This window comes from Schistocerca gregaria, chromosome 3, assembly GCF_023897955.1.
Source record: "Schistocerca gregaria isolate iqSchGreg1 chromosome 3, iqSchGreg1.2, whole genome shotgun sequence".
Taxonomy (NCBI): domain Eukaryota; kingdom Metazoa; phylum Arthropoda; class Insecta; order Orthoptera; family Acrididae; genus Schistocerca; species Schistocerca gregaria.
The window spans coordinates 569971386-569986484 of record NC_064922.1 but is presented as its reverse complement, the minus strand read 5'-3'; the positions used below and the strand labels follow the sequence as shown (position 1 = coordinate 569986484).

The window sequence follows — 15099 nt, the reverse complement described above, 5'->3', positions numbered from 1 at the left end:
TGCACGGATTACCTTGCAACAAATTTTCGTTCATTGTTTCGGCCTGTATTCATGATCATAGATGAAGTTGAGACTTAACATGTCTGTGCAACACATAATTTATATATGAGTAATATTTTACATACGATTGAGGTACAAGCAGCAGTGTCCCCATTGCGTTAAATGGGAAGGTGCTATTCCAACGTTGGAGAGTCTCTGCGGTTCAGATACGAATTAAGAAGGGGAACATCGACATAGGCTGAGGCGAGAATTGGAGTTTTTACTGGGAGGGAGACATACTAGGCCATGGTAATCCTTGCAGTTATTCACTCACGTTGTCATACACGTGGTTAGCGCATCTGTCTAGTGAGTAGGAGTCCCAGGTTTGAATTCTGGCCTTGGTGCAAATTTTAATTATTTGTTTCGGCCGGTTTTCATTATCATGGACATAGTAAGTGATACTCAACAAATCTGCCTACGGGTGACCTCTGTTTCCAGGTGTGTTCCAAAAAAGTCAGCCTATTAGCGTTGAGCGTCCTGATTATTTTGAAGGCACTCGACCTGCACCTGTATCCATTTATAACTTAACGATACTAGGAGGAAACTATAAAATGACAATAAATACGACAGCAGACTATATGGGTATGTACGGGTGGTTCCTCTTCAGTTTCTTCTCATGCAATCGATGTTCCGACAACTCTCCTAGGTTACTCTTCAGTAGAAGTAAACATAAAGCTTATATTTTACAGTGTTTAGCTAACAATGGACACTAGAAGATCCCAGCAGGTTGGTCAATATGTCGTTTGTGTAAGAAGGGGTCTAACAAACTTTTCTGGTAATTACAAAATTACCTTAGGTGGTAATATCTGCTATAAATACTCTTACTCAAGTTCTGCGTCTAAACTCATAAATTTTTTCTTCTAACGTCACGTTTACCAACCACTGAACCTGTTTTTATCATCCGATTTTATAATATTGAATAAGCCATATACAGCTATTTAGTCAGGTACCCTCATAAATTATTAGCGTAACGGATAATCAGGATGTATTAAAACGTGCGTAGTGGTAGGTGCGGTCGAAGAGAACGGTTTTGATTTCATTTCAATAAGACCACTCCATTCTCTTTTTTAGAACACACGTATTTAAGTCACGTCGATGGTTTGAGACTTACGTGTGAAAACGAATCTGGACTGGAATGATGGGATGAAATCAATAAAAGAATGAGATCATTATGACAAAGAGTGGCAGTTTACTTGAGAAAAAAGAAAAACTGCACAATGCCGAGTAGGGCTCGAGCTCTCAGGGTTCGGTATAAATTTGATTATTTATATAGATGGTAATAATAATTTCATGTGTCTCAGTGCACTATTACCAATGCCTTTTCTGTGAGTTGCATGTCTCTGACCTACACCAGTTATCCAGCCAGGGAGAAAGGGACCTACAGTTCAACGTGAAATCCGCACTACGTGTTCTCTCTGGTGTGTCCTCACATCGTTGAGAGTTGAAGCCTAGGCTAAAACGAAGACTGAAAAATCCGTCGTCCGAGCGAGATACGATCGTACAACCTCTGTGTTGCAATACACGCGCTTTACCTCTAGATCACGTTTTATACAGTCTACCGCTCCACAAACATTTTTTAATTTTTTTTTTACAAAAATGGGGCCTTCATCGATCTCTATGATCCGACCAGAATATGCCTTCACTGGAGAGCTTCCTAGCTTCCTTCAGCCGCTTTCAAAATATCCTGAAGTACTTAAATCTTCCTCTCAAGATGAACTAAAATTTGTATGTTCTCCTAAATCTCAAACTGTCTTTTTCTAAGCGTAAATGATGACATATTTGTAGTTTGACAGATGAACTGAAAGTGCTCTAGTTTGTAACTGAATAACGGGAACTAAAAAATCTTGCATAACAGTCTAGTTTTTCAGTCTTCTCAACAATGACTTATTCATGTGTACTAAATAAACGTATAAAGACTTTCTCGGCATGGCCTTCACATTCCCGGCTAATGTAACTTAAATAAATGTCATCTGTAAATATATGCATAGATACACATACAAGCACACACACTTACACACAAACACATACACACACACACACACACACACACACACACACACACACACACACACACACATTGTACTGATTGCTTGCTTGGTCATTAATTGTTGTCTTCAGTAACGTAGTATCCACTTTGTCTTTACGAATTGAAGGATCACCCTCAAATTTATAACGGATAGGGCGTATCGTTCTGACTATTTGATCAGGTCTGCTGAAGTCATCGTTTAAAATACCTTCCTGCGGTTTTTCTTATGTTACTTTGTTATACTTAAGATATTTGCGAAGTTCTCTTTATACTGTTTTGTCGCCGGCAGCCTTCGACGCTGTATTATGACGTACGTGAAGTCTTCTTCAATTTTTTCTTCGTCGTTTAGAATATATTAAACTGTGTGTCCTTTTAATTAGTGTACCGAAATCCTTTCGAGCCTAGCATATGGCACGGCATTCGGACTGGGGAAGTTTGCTGGTGTTATGGTATCTGGGGGTATTCGAGTACTGTGTACCAACAGCAGCTGAATAACGCACCATATCTGTCTGACCTTGTCACAAACGAAACTTTGGCCTTCACTATCTCATAGGTTACATGTGTTGCACATACATGAATTGGCTAATTGAATGGAATATAGTTTGACATTTGTCGATCTCGTTGGATAGCGATTTTTGTGTGTAGATAGTATCCCAAATAACACACCAGTTATGATCCTTGTCTTTTTCTTCTATATTTTTCATGGGATTCTACCAGAATTTAATAAATTTTTATTTGCTTTGGCGGAATACTTGTTCGAACGTAACTGTATGCTCCAAGGAAGTGCCTGAAATAGTAGAGGTCACGTGAAACATGATGAACATCAATCGGAGCATTTTGGTGAGGAGATTATATTTAATTGATCAGGTATACAACGAGCATTCTTCGGAGAATTGCATGTACTGTTAAAAGAACGAGTTTATGCCTTTTTGCTTACGTCCCTGCGGTTTAACCCACCGTTCCGCATGGGGAAGTCAACGTATCATATTCGTCTTCAAAGATATTTCCTCTGGCTACAAACTGGCCAAAGGCGAACAACAACCTTTTTAGTATGCCGCTGGGAATTGGTAACACTTTCGGAACATAGTCTAAGTTGGATATGATATAGGTAGGTACCAGTACATGTTCTTGTAATGTATCTAATTTCCTCACGCTTTAAGCCGTAGGCATGATATAATTTTGTTGAATATTTTTCTATTATTTAAGTCAGTGGTGTTCTGTATCCTTTTCCTTAATCCTACGCACAAAAATTTCTTTCTAGAAAGGTCTTTTAATTGTGTACGGTCTTACAGAGCTATGCCGCGTCCGATATGTTTTAATCCGTATATTTTCCAGTTCAGTTTGGCACAAGATGCAACTTCATATTTCTGTATTGTTTGAAGTGGAGACTCTATTTATTCTGCGTTCATGGCAACAAATCCAAAATCATCTGCGTAACTGCGACACACAAAGTTCCGTCCATTGATAGTCAAAATTTGTAGCTGTTTCCTCTGTATAGTAAGCAGTGGTTCGATAGTAATCGAAAATGGTACCATGATAGACACTGAACTGACTAAACTTACTGAATTGTCAATATTAATAGAGCCACTGAGGTGACCATTAAATAAAGTCCTTGAATACTATTTCTGAACATATTTTGTATTATTCAAGTGCACTGGTGCGGGAATCTCGTTTCATGCAGTATGTGAAAAAAGAACTAATGGCTCACCCTATCGAAGGTATTTTCTAATTATAACGTTACGACGGTGCATTTCATCCTCCAAGACTACTCTTTGATATTATATCGCTATGGCTCGTTAGTTGATCTGCCTCTGTCAACACTTGTTTGGCATTTTCCAGTGATCTTATTCATGACTGTCTTCAGCCTTTCGCTTACTACATGTACGAATATTTTATAATCGCTGCTGAACAGCGTAATGGGTCAAAAATTCGTGAGGTTGTTACTGCACGGTTTTTTAGGCTGTAAGGCTACAATCCCATGTTGGAATTCTGGTGGAATGAAGTTGTTTGGTTCCATCAGTTCATTCAAACGGCAGTTAGTTACGACTTCATTTGCTTGATACAGTTCCGCTGGTTGGCCATAAAACCAGGAGGTTTATTCTACGGGTTTTGCACTAAAATGTCTTCTAATTCTTCTTGAGTCACTTCTGCTTTCTGCTGGTTTGCATCCACTGTACTAAGTCTTTGAGACAAGTTTGTTTTAAACCCTGAGAACAAATTCTCATCAATAATTTTATTTGACGCGGGGGCAGTGTAGTTATTATGAATGACATTCCTAACCTCGTACTGTTTAGTAACTGTCACTCTGGCGTTGGGTTTGATTTTTGTCAACTTTTTTAACTTCCTCGTCTACTTCCACGTATCATGCGATACATGTCTGCGTCTTCTTCCTGGAATGTATTTAGGGCTGCCGCCCTAAATTTAAGACTTTCTAGTTGTTTCCGTTTCAGAGTTAAAATGTTTTCTCGAACTTGTTTGATTTTCGAAAAATTTGCTATCACAATGGTGTCAAGTTTGTACGCGTCCCGGAGAGACCGAAAATAAAATTCATTTGTTCTCTGGTACCACAGACATTTCTACCAAGAGTAATTCATTAAGGGTTTCCTGCTTTTAGGTTTAGCGTATTGTAGCCATCAATCTAACTCTGAGATTTATGTATTGTATTCGATTTGACATTCACTTCTTGACGATCAGTATTACGCAAATGTGCTGTATTGAATTACTTTTGCTGCTTTGTCATGTTTATGATACAGATATAGGCCGCTTGATTCGAGAAAATCGTAGTCTATAGTTCGGGTGTAACAGTTGGGTCGCTAAATTCTACGATACGTAAACTCTATCTAGCCGACTACTAGAATAACTAATTGCATGCGTCGATGATGAGCGTCTACCCTGTATGTTGTTGTTGTTGTTGTTGTTGTGGTCTTCAGTCCTGAGACTGGTTTGATGCAGCTCTCCATGCTACTCTATCTTGTGCAAGCTTCTTCACCTCAAAGTACCTACTGAAACCTACATCCTCCTCAATCTGCTTAGTGTAGTCATCTCTTGGTCTCCCTCTACGATTTTTACCCTCCACGCTGCCCTCTAATACTAAATTGGTGATTCCCTGATGCCTCAGAGCATGACCTACCAACCGATCCCTTCTTCTGGTCAAGTTGTGCCACAAACTTCTCTCTCTCCAATCCTATTCAATACTTCCTCATTAGTTATGTGATTTACCCATCTAATGTTCAGCATTCTTCTGTAGCACCACATTTCGAAAGCTTCTATTCTCCATGAACCATGGACCTTGCCGTTGGTGGGGAGACTTGCGTGCCTCAGCGATACAGATGGCCGTACCGTAGGTGCAACCACAACGGAGGGGTATCTGTTGAGAGGCCAGACAAACATGAACCAAAACGGCCTTGCTGTGCTGGTACTGCGAACGGCTGAAAGCAAGGGGAATCTACAGCCGCAATTTTTCCCGATAACATGTAGCTATACTGTATGATTAAATGATGATGGTGTCGTCTTGCGTAAAATATTCCGGAGGTAAAATAGTCCCCCATTCGGATCTTCGGGCGGGGACTACTCAGGAGGATGTCGTTATCAGGAGAAAGAAAACTGGCGTTCTACGGATCGGAGCGTGGAATGTCAGATCCCTTAATCGGGCAGGTAGGTTAGAAAATTTAAAAAGGGAAATGGATAGGTTAAAGTTAGATATAGTGGGAGTTAGTGAAGTTCGGTGGCAGGAGGAACAAGACTTTTGGTCAGGTGAATACAGGGTTATAAATACAAAATCAAATAGGGGTAATGCCGGAGTAGGTTTAATAATGAATAAAAAAATAGGAGTGCGGGTAAGCTACTACAAACAGCATAGTGAACGCATAATTGTGGCCAAGATAGACACAAAGCCCATGCCTACTACAGTAGTAAAAGTTTATATTCCAACTAACTCTGCAGATGACGAAGAAATTGAAGAAATGTATGATGAGATAAAAGAAATTATTCAGGTAGTGAAGGGAGACGAAAATTTAATAGTCATGGGTGACTGGAATTCGTCAGTAGGAAAAGGGAGAGAAGGAAACATAGTAGGTGGTTATGGACTGGGGCTAAGAAATGAAAGAGGAAGCCGCCTGGTAGTATTTTGCACAGAGCATAACTTAATCATAGCTAACACTTGGTTCAAGAATCATAAAAGAAGGTTGTATACATGGAAGAACCCTGGAGATACTAAAAGGTATCAGATAGATTATATAATGGTAAGACAGAGATTTAGGAATCAGGTTTTAAATTGTGGGACATTTCCAGTGGCAGATGTGGACTCTGACCACAATCTATTGGCTATGACCTGTAGGTTAAAACTGAAGAAACTGCAAAAAGGTGGGAATTTAAGGACATGGGATCTGGATAAGCTGAAAGAACCAGAGGTTGTACAGAGTTTCAAGGAGAGCATAAGGGAACATTTGACAGCAATGGGGGAAAGAAACACAGTAGAATAAGAATGGGTAGCTATGAGGGATGAAGTAGTGAAGGCAGCAGAGGATAAAGTAGGTAAAAAGACGAGGGCTGCTAGAAATCCTTGGGTAACAGAAGAAATATTGAATTTAATTGATGACAGGAGAAAATATGAAAATGCGGTAAATGAAGCAGGCAAAAAGGAATACAAACGTCTCAAAAATGAGATCGACAGGAAGTGCAAACTGGCTAAGCAGGGATGGCTAGAGGACAAATGTAAGGATGTAGAAGCTTATCTCACTAGGGGTAAGATAGATACTGCCTACAGGAAAATTAAAGAGACCTTTGGAGAGAAGAGAACCACGTGTATGAATATCAAGAGCTCAGATGGCAACCCAGTTCTAAGCAAAGAAGGGAAAGCAGAAAGGTGGAGGGAGTATATAGAAGGTTTATACAAGGGCGATGTACTTGAGGACAATATTATGGAAATGGAAGAGGATGTAGATGAAGACGGAATGGGAGGTAAGATACTGCGTGAAGACTTTGACAGAGCACTGAAAGACCTGAGTCGAAACAAGGCCCCCGGATTAGACAACATTCCATTAGAACTACTGACGGCCTTGGGAGAGCCAGTCATGACAAAACTCTACCATGTGGTGAGCAAGATGTATGAGACAGGTGAAATACCCTCAGACTTCAAGAAGAATATAATAATTCCAATCCCAAAGGAAGCAGGTGCTGACAGATGTGAAAATTACCGAACTATCAGTTTAATAAGTCACAGCTGCAAAATACTAACGAAAAATTTATTACAGACGAATGGAAAAACTAGTAGATGCGGACCTCGTGGAGGATCAGTTTGGATTCCGTAGAAATGTTGGAACACGTGAGGCAATACTGACCTTACGACTTATCTTAGAAGAAAGATAAGGAAAAAGCAAACCTACGTTTCTAGCATTTGTAAACTTAGAGAAAGCTTTTGACAATGTTGACTGGAAGACTCTCTTTCAAATTCTGAAGGTGGCAGGGGTAAAATACAGGGAGCGAAAGGCTATTTACAATTTGTACAGAAACCAGATGGCAGTTATTAGAGTCGAGGGGCATGAAAGGGAAGCAGTGGTTGGGAAAGGAGTGAGACAGGGTTGTAGCCTCTCCCCGATGTTATTCAATCTGTATATTGAGCAAGCAGTAAAGGAAACAAAAGAAAAATTTGGAGTAGGTATTAAAATTCAAGGAGAAGAAGTAAAAACTTTGAGGTTCGCCGATGACATTGTAATTCTGTCAGAGACGGCAAAGGACTTGGAAGAGCAGTTGAACGGAATGGACAGTGTCTTGAAAAGAGGATATAAGATTAACATCAACAAAAGCAAAACGAGAATAATGGAATGTAGTCAAATTAAATCGGGTGATGCTGAGGGAATTTGATTAGTAAATGAGACACTTAAAGTTGTAAAGGAGTTTTGCTATTTAGGAAGTATAATAACTGATGATGGTCGAAGTAGAGAGGATATAAAATGTAGACTGGCAATGGCAAGGAAAGCGTTTCTGAAGAAAAGAAATTTGTTAACATCGAATATAGATTTATGTATCAGGAAGTCGTTTCTGAAAGTATTTGTTTGGAGTGTAGCCATGTATGGAAGTGAAACATGGACGATATCTAGTTTGGACAAGAAGAGAATAGAAGCTTCGAAATGTGGTGCTTAGAAGAATGCTGAAGATTAGATGGGTAGATCACGTAACTAATGAGGAGGTATTGAATAGGATTGGGGAGAAGAGAAGTTTGTGGCACAACTTGACTAGAAGAAGGGATCGGTTGGTAGGACATGTTTTGAGGCATCAAGGGATCACAAATTTAGCATTGGAGGGCACCGTGGAGGGTAAAAATCGTAGAGGGAGACCAAGAGATGAATACACTAAGCAGATTCAGAAGGATGTAGGTTGCAGTAGGTACTGGGAGATGAAGCAACTTGCACAGGATAGAGTAGCATGGAGAGCTGCATCAAACCAGTCTCAGGACTGAAGACAACAACAACAACAACAACAACAACTATTCTCTTCTTGTCCAAACTAGTTATCGTCCATGATTCATTTCCATAGATGGCTACACTCCATACAAATACTTTCAGAAATGACTTCCTGACACTTAAATCTATACTCGATGTTAACAAATTTCTCTTCTTCAGATACGCTTTCCTTGCCATTGCCAGTCTACATATTATATCCTCTCTACTTCGACCATCATCAGTTATTTTACTCCCCAAATAGCAAAATTCCTTTACTTCTTTAATTGTCTCATTTCCTAATCTAATTCCCGACTTAATTCGACTACATTCCATTATCCTCGTTTTGCTTTTGTTGATGTTCATCTTATATCCTCCTTTCAAGACACTATCCGTTCCGTTCAAGTGCTCTTCCAAGTCCTTTGCTGTCTGTAACAGAATTACGATGTCATCGGCGAACCTCAACATTTTTATTTCTTCTCCATGGATTTTAATACCCACTCCGAATTTTTCTTTTGTTTCTTCACTGCTTGCTCAATATACAGATTGAATAACATCGGGGAGAGACTGCAACCCTGTCTTACTCCCTTCCCAACCACTTCTTCCCTTTCATGTTCCTCGACTCTTATAATTGCCATCTGGATTCTGTACAAATTGTAAATAGCCTTTCGCTCCCTGTATTTTACCCCTGCTACCTTCAGAATTTGAAAGAGAGTATTGCAGTCAACATTGTCGAAAGCATTTCGTAAGTCTACAAATGCTAGAAGCGTAGGTTTGCCCTTCCTTAATCTAGCTTCTAAGATAAGTCGTAGGGGTAGTATTGCCTCATGTGTTCCAACATTTCTACGGAATACAAACTGATCTTCCACGAGGTCGGCTTCTACTACTTTTTCCATTCGTCTGTAAATAATTCGCGTTAGTATTTTACAGCTGTGACTTATTAAACTGATAGTTCAGTAATTTTCACATCTCTCAACACCTGCTTTCTTTGGGATTGGAATTATTATATTCTTCTTGAAGTCTGAGGGTATTTCGCCTGTCTCATACATCTTAGTCACCAGATGGTAGAGTTTTGTCAGGACTGGCTCTCCCAAGGCCGTCAGTAGTTCCAATGGAATGTTGTCTACTCCGGGGGTCTTGTTTCGACTCAGGTCTTTCAGTGCTCTGTCAAATTCTTCACGCAGTATCGTATCTCCCATTTCATCTTCATCTACATCCTCTTCCATTTCCACAATATTGTCCTCAAGCACATCGTCCTTGTATAGTGGTGGTGGTCGTTAGTGTTTAACGTCCCGTCGACAACGAGGTCATTAGAGACGGAGCGCAAGCTCGGGTTAGGGAAGGATTGGGAAGGAAATCGGCCGTGCCCTTTCAAAGGAACCATCCCGGCATTTGCCTGAAACGATTTAGGGAAATCACGGAAAACCTAAATCAGGATGGCCGGAGACGGGATTGAACCGTCGTCCTCCCGAATGCGAGTCCAGTGTGCTAACCACTGCGCCACCTCGCTCGGTCCTTGTATAGACCCTCTATATACTCCCTCCACCTTTCTGCTTTCCCTTCTTTGCTTAGAACTGGGTTTCCATCTGAGATCTTGATGTTCATACAAGTGGTTCTCTTATCTCCAAAGGTCTCTTTAATTTTCCTGTAGGCAGTATCTATCTTACCCCTAGTGAGATAAGCCTCTACATCCTTACATTTGTCCTCTAGCCATCAGTGCTTAGCCATTTTGCACTTCCTGTCGATCTCATTTTTGAGACGTCTGTATTCCTTTTTTTCTGCTTCATTTACTGCATTTTTATATTTTCTCCTTTCATCAATTAAATTCAATATTTCTTCTGTTACCCAAGGATTTCTACTAGCCCTCGTCTTTTTACCTACTTGATCGTCTTCTGCCTTCACTACTTCATCCCTCAAAGCTACCCATTCTTCTTCTACCGTATTTCTTTCCCCCTTTCCTGTCAATTGCTCCCTCATGCTCTCCCTGAAACTCTGTACAACCTCCGGTTCCTTTAGTTTATCCAGGTCCTGTCTTCTTAAATTCCCACCTTTTTGCAGTTTCTTTAGTTTTAATCTACAGGTCATATCCAATAGATTGTGGTCAGAGTCCACATCTGCCCCTGGAAATGTCTTACAATTTAAAACCTGGTTCCTAAATCTCTGTCTTACCATTATGTAATCTATCTGAAAAGTGTCAGTATCTCCAGGCTTCTTCCATGTATACAGCCTTCTTTTATGGTTCTTGAACCAAGTGTTAGCTATGATTAAGTTGTGCTCTGTGCAAAACTCTACCAGGCGGCTTCCTCTTTCATTTCTTTGCCTCAGTCGATATTCACCTACTACGTTTCCTTCTCTCCCTTTTCCTACTACCGAATTCCAGTCATCCATGACTATTAAATTTTCGTCACCCTTCTCTATCTGAATAATTTCTTTTATTTGATCACACATTTCTTCAATTTCTTCGTCATCTGCAGAGGTAGTTGTCATATAAACTTGTACTACTGTAGTAGGTGTGGGCTTCGTGTCTATCTTGGCCACAATAATGCTTTCCCTATGCTGCTTGTAGTAGCTTACCCGCATTCCTATTTTCCTATTCATTATTAAACCTACTCCTGCATTACCCCTATTTGTGTTTATAACTCTGTAGTCACCTGACAAAAAGTATTGTTCCTCCTGCCACCGCACTTCAGTAATTCCCACTATATCTAACTTTAACCTATCCATTTCCCTTTTTAAATTTTCTAACCTACATCCCCGATTAAGGGATCTGACATTCCACGCTCCGATTCGTAAAACGCCAGTTTTCTTTCTCCTGGTAACGACATCCTCTTGAGTAGTCCCCGCCCGGAGATCCGAATGGGGGACTATTTCACCTCCGGAATATTTTACCCAAGAGGACGCCATCATTATTTAATCATACAGTGAAGCTGCATGCCATCGGGAAAGATTACAGCCGTAGTTTCCCCTTGCTTTCAGCCGTTCGCGGTACCAGCACAGCAAGGCCGTTTTGGTAATTGTTACAAGGCCAGATCAGTCAATCATCCTTGACTGTTGCCCCTGAAACTACTGAAAAGGCTGCTGCCCCTCTTCAGGAACCACACGTTTGTCTGGCCTCTCAACAGATACCCCTCCGTTGTGGTTGCACCTACGGTACGGCTATCTGTATCGTTGAGGCACGCAAGCCTCCCCACCAACGGCAGGGTCCATGGTTCATGGGGGGAGGCTACCCTGTATGTGTCAGATAAATGCAGTTCTTGAATTATTTTTTTTTATATTTCAGTGCAGTTACTATAATGTTGAGGTTGATCTATGGCATGAAGAGTGTATTTAAAGTAAATTTGATTTGAATAGTGGCGATACCAGTGCCAATGGCTTGAAATAGGAACAGACATCATCTTTCTGGCACGCATGACAACTTTCGCTTATGTCCCATAACTCCTCCTTGGTGTTGCAACTTATTTGCAGGCGTTGTACTTACGTAGATGGAAACAAACTGAGTATCTAGCCTCTGGCAATTTCGCTCGTGGCGTCATAATAGGAGAGAACACGGAAAAGCGGCCCATTACTTGTAGTGGAAACGAACGCGCACCGGTACAAATTTTACAGTTTCATTGGCAAAACTCACACACAATATTGTTAACTCGGCTTACTGGTTGAATTTTAAGAACAAATTCATTCAGGAATTCAGTCGTTCAGAATAGTTCATAGGGAAGAGCAGACCCACGTTGTTAGTTCAAATTATTATGAATGGTGTGAATTGTGCGTTGTGAGCACACTTGGACGATATTTAATCAAACGGGTTTTACTGACCAATTTTAAATGCGGAACATAACCAAGACCTAGAACCTAGAAGTTGTTTTACCTCAAATTACATGGGTAAATTGTTTCATTAGGACTCACTTAAAACTGTTAAAGAATGTATATACAAATATGTCTCTGATGTCGTTGTACAGATGTAGGAGTTCGGGCTATGAATATTAAAGATTGAAAGTCAGAACTAAGAGGTATGTTCTTTAGTAGAAAATTTTGTTCAAAAAAAGTCCCAGTTCATAAATCTCAGATAGAAGGTACACATTTCAAGTTTTAAATGATACCAAAAATGACTCCATTTGGCTGTAGGCGTTTTTTATTAATTGGACAATTGCGATTTCAGTCTTTGAGCCATTGTCAACTGCAACTTGGAAAGATATTAGTCCATGTCAGACATGTCTGCATAACACGCCACCATCGAAATATTTTAATTCATGGACTGACGTCTTTCCCAGATGCACTATATAGCGGTAAAACTACTGAAATCAGGGTATTGGAAATAATAACAAAGGCATAATATTTTCAAATGGCGCCAAAGTTACGTTTTAAAATTTTTATTATGATTTAGTCTACAGCAAAGGACGTACCATTTAACTCTTTCTGGAGCTGTCATTAGCTAATCGCTAAGTTGTCCGGAGTAGACAACATTCCATTAGAACTACTGACGGCCTTGGGAGAGCCAGTCATGACAAAACTCTACCAGCTGGTGAGCAAGATGTATGAGACAGGCGAAATACCCTCAGACTTCAAGAAGAATATAATAATTCCAATCCCAAAGAAAGCAGGTGCTGACAGATGTGAAAACTACCGAACTATCAGTTTAATAAGTCACAGCTGCAAAATACTAACGCGAATTCTTTACAGACGAATGGAAAAACTGGTAGATGCGGACCTCGGGGAGGATCAGTTTGGATTCCGTCGAAATGTTGGAACACGTGAGGCAATACTGACCTTACGACTTATCTTAGAAGAAAGATTAAGAAAAGGCAAACCTACGTTTCTAGCATTTGTAGACTTAGAGAAAGCTTTTGACAATGTTGACTGGAATACTCTTTTTCAAATTCTAAAGGTGGCAGGGGTAAAATACAGGGAGCGAAAGGCTATTTACAATTTGTACAGAAACCAGATGGCAGTCATAAGAGTCGAGGGGCATGAAAGGGAAGCAGTGGTTGGGAAAGGAGTGAGACAGGGTTGTAGCCTCTCCCCGATGTTATTCAATCTGTATATTGAGCAAGCAGTAAAGGAAACAAAAGAAAAATTTGGAGTAGGTATTAAAATTCATGGAGACGAAGTAAAAACTTTGAGGTTCGCCGATGACATTGTAATTCTGTCAGACACGGCAAAGGACTTGGAAGAGCAGTTGAACGGAATGGACAGTGTCTTGAAAGGAGGATACAAGATGAACATCAACAAAAGCAAAACGAGGATAATGGAATGTAGTCCAATTAAATCGGGTGATGCTGAGGGAATTAGATTAGGAAATGAGACACTTAAAGTAGTAAAGGAGTTTTGCTATTTAGGAAGTAAAATAACTGATGATGGTCGAAGTAGAGAGGATATAAAATGTAGACTGGCAATGGCAAGGAAAGCGTTTCTGAAGAAGAGAAATTTGTTAACATCGAATATAGATTTAAATGTCAGGAAGTCATTTCTGAAAATATTTGTTTGGAGTGTAGCCATGTATGGAAGTGAAACATGGACGATAACTAGTTTGGACAAGAAGAGAATAGAAGCTTTCGAAATGTGGTGCTACAGAAGAATACTGAAGATAAGGTGGATAGATCATGTAACTAATGAGGAGGTATTGAATAGGATTGGGGAGAAGAGAAGTTTGTGGCACAACTTGACTAGAAGAAGGGATCGGTTGGTAGGACATGTTTTGAGGCATCAAGGGATCACAAATTTAGCATTGGAGGGCAGTGTGGAGGGTAAAAATCGTAGAGGGAGACCGAGAGATGAGTACACTAAGCAGATTCAGAAGGATGTAGGTTGCAGTAGGTACTGGGAGATGAAGAAGCTAGCACAGGATAGAGTAGCATGGAGAGCTGCATCAAACCAGTCTCAGGACTGAAGACAACAACAACAACAACAACAAGTTGTGAAAATTTTGTGCACATCACATGTGGTTAGGCAAGTGTTGAGTCATGTCTATTTTTCTATTAATTCTAAGCAAAATCTAGATTTGCAGCTCCACAGTACACATCTTCAGGTTTGTTGGCTATTTCTTGAAACAAAAAATCAAAACTCCAAATGAAAAAAAGGTACTGTGGTTCGGTGGATCGCTTTTTAAGAGCTAAATTACGGATACAGAAGTTTGAGAGTTAGATCCCGGTCGCTTATAGCATTGTTGTGCGTAACTTATCGCCTTTTTCACGTCTGGAAAAGCTCATTAATGAGAAAAACGTCGAGTTGAGCTGTATTTCAGACTACACGTTGAATACAAAAATACACCGCCCGTAACACATGGAACGTCCGTTAAATTCTCTCGTGTTTGAATTTCGTTTACTCCGTTTACTCCTGGAACAAAATCAGTCAGCTGATTTCGAGAATAAATATCTGCTCTTACCCCAACAGATAACGCACTGTGAAACAAACTTCTTGTACCAGCAAGTGGTAGCCTCGTTGGAGCGTGGCTCAAGACCTTGCTGATGGTGCCGTATCTTCGTAGCTCATTCGTACATCCTTAAGCACTTAAAGTTACCTGCTGTTACTTGTAGTACAGATGGTAGTACACAGCGCTTCAGCATGTGAACTCTGAAGATGAACTACACTCCGAGAGCCGTTGCT

At 40.2% G+C, this 15099-nt stretch overlaps 1 protein-coding gene across 1 annotated transcript in view; it reads left to right on the top strand.

Moving 5' to 3' along the window:
- The window catches only part of LOC126355909 (cholinesterase-like), a 101050-nt gene that overhangs the window by 12921 nt on the left and 73030 nt on the right, over nt 1-15099 (top strand). The gene's annotated exons all lie outside the window — the stretch shown is intronic.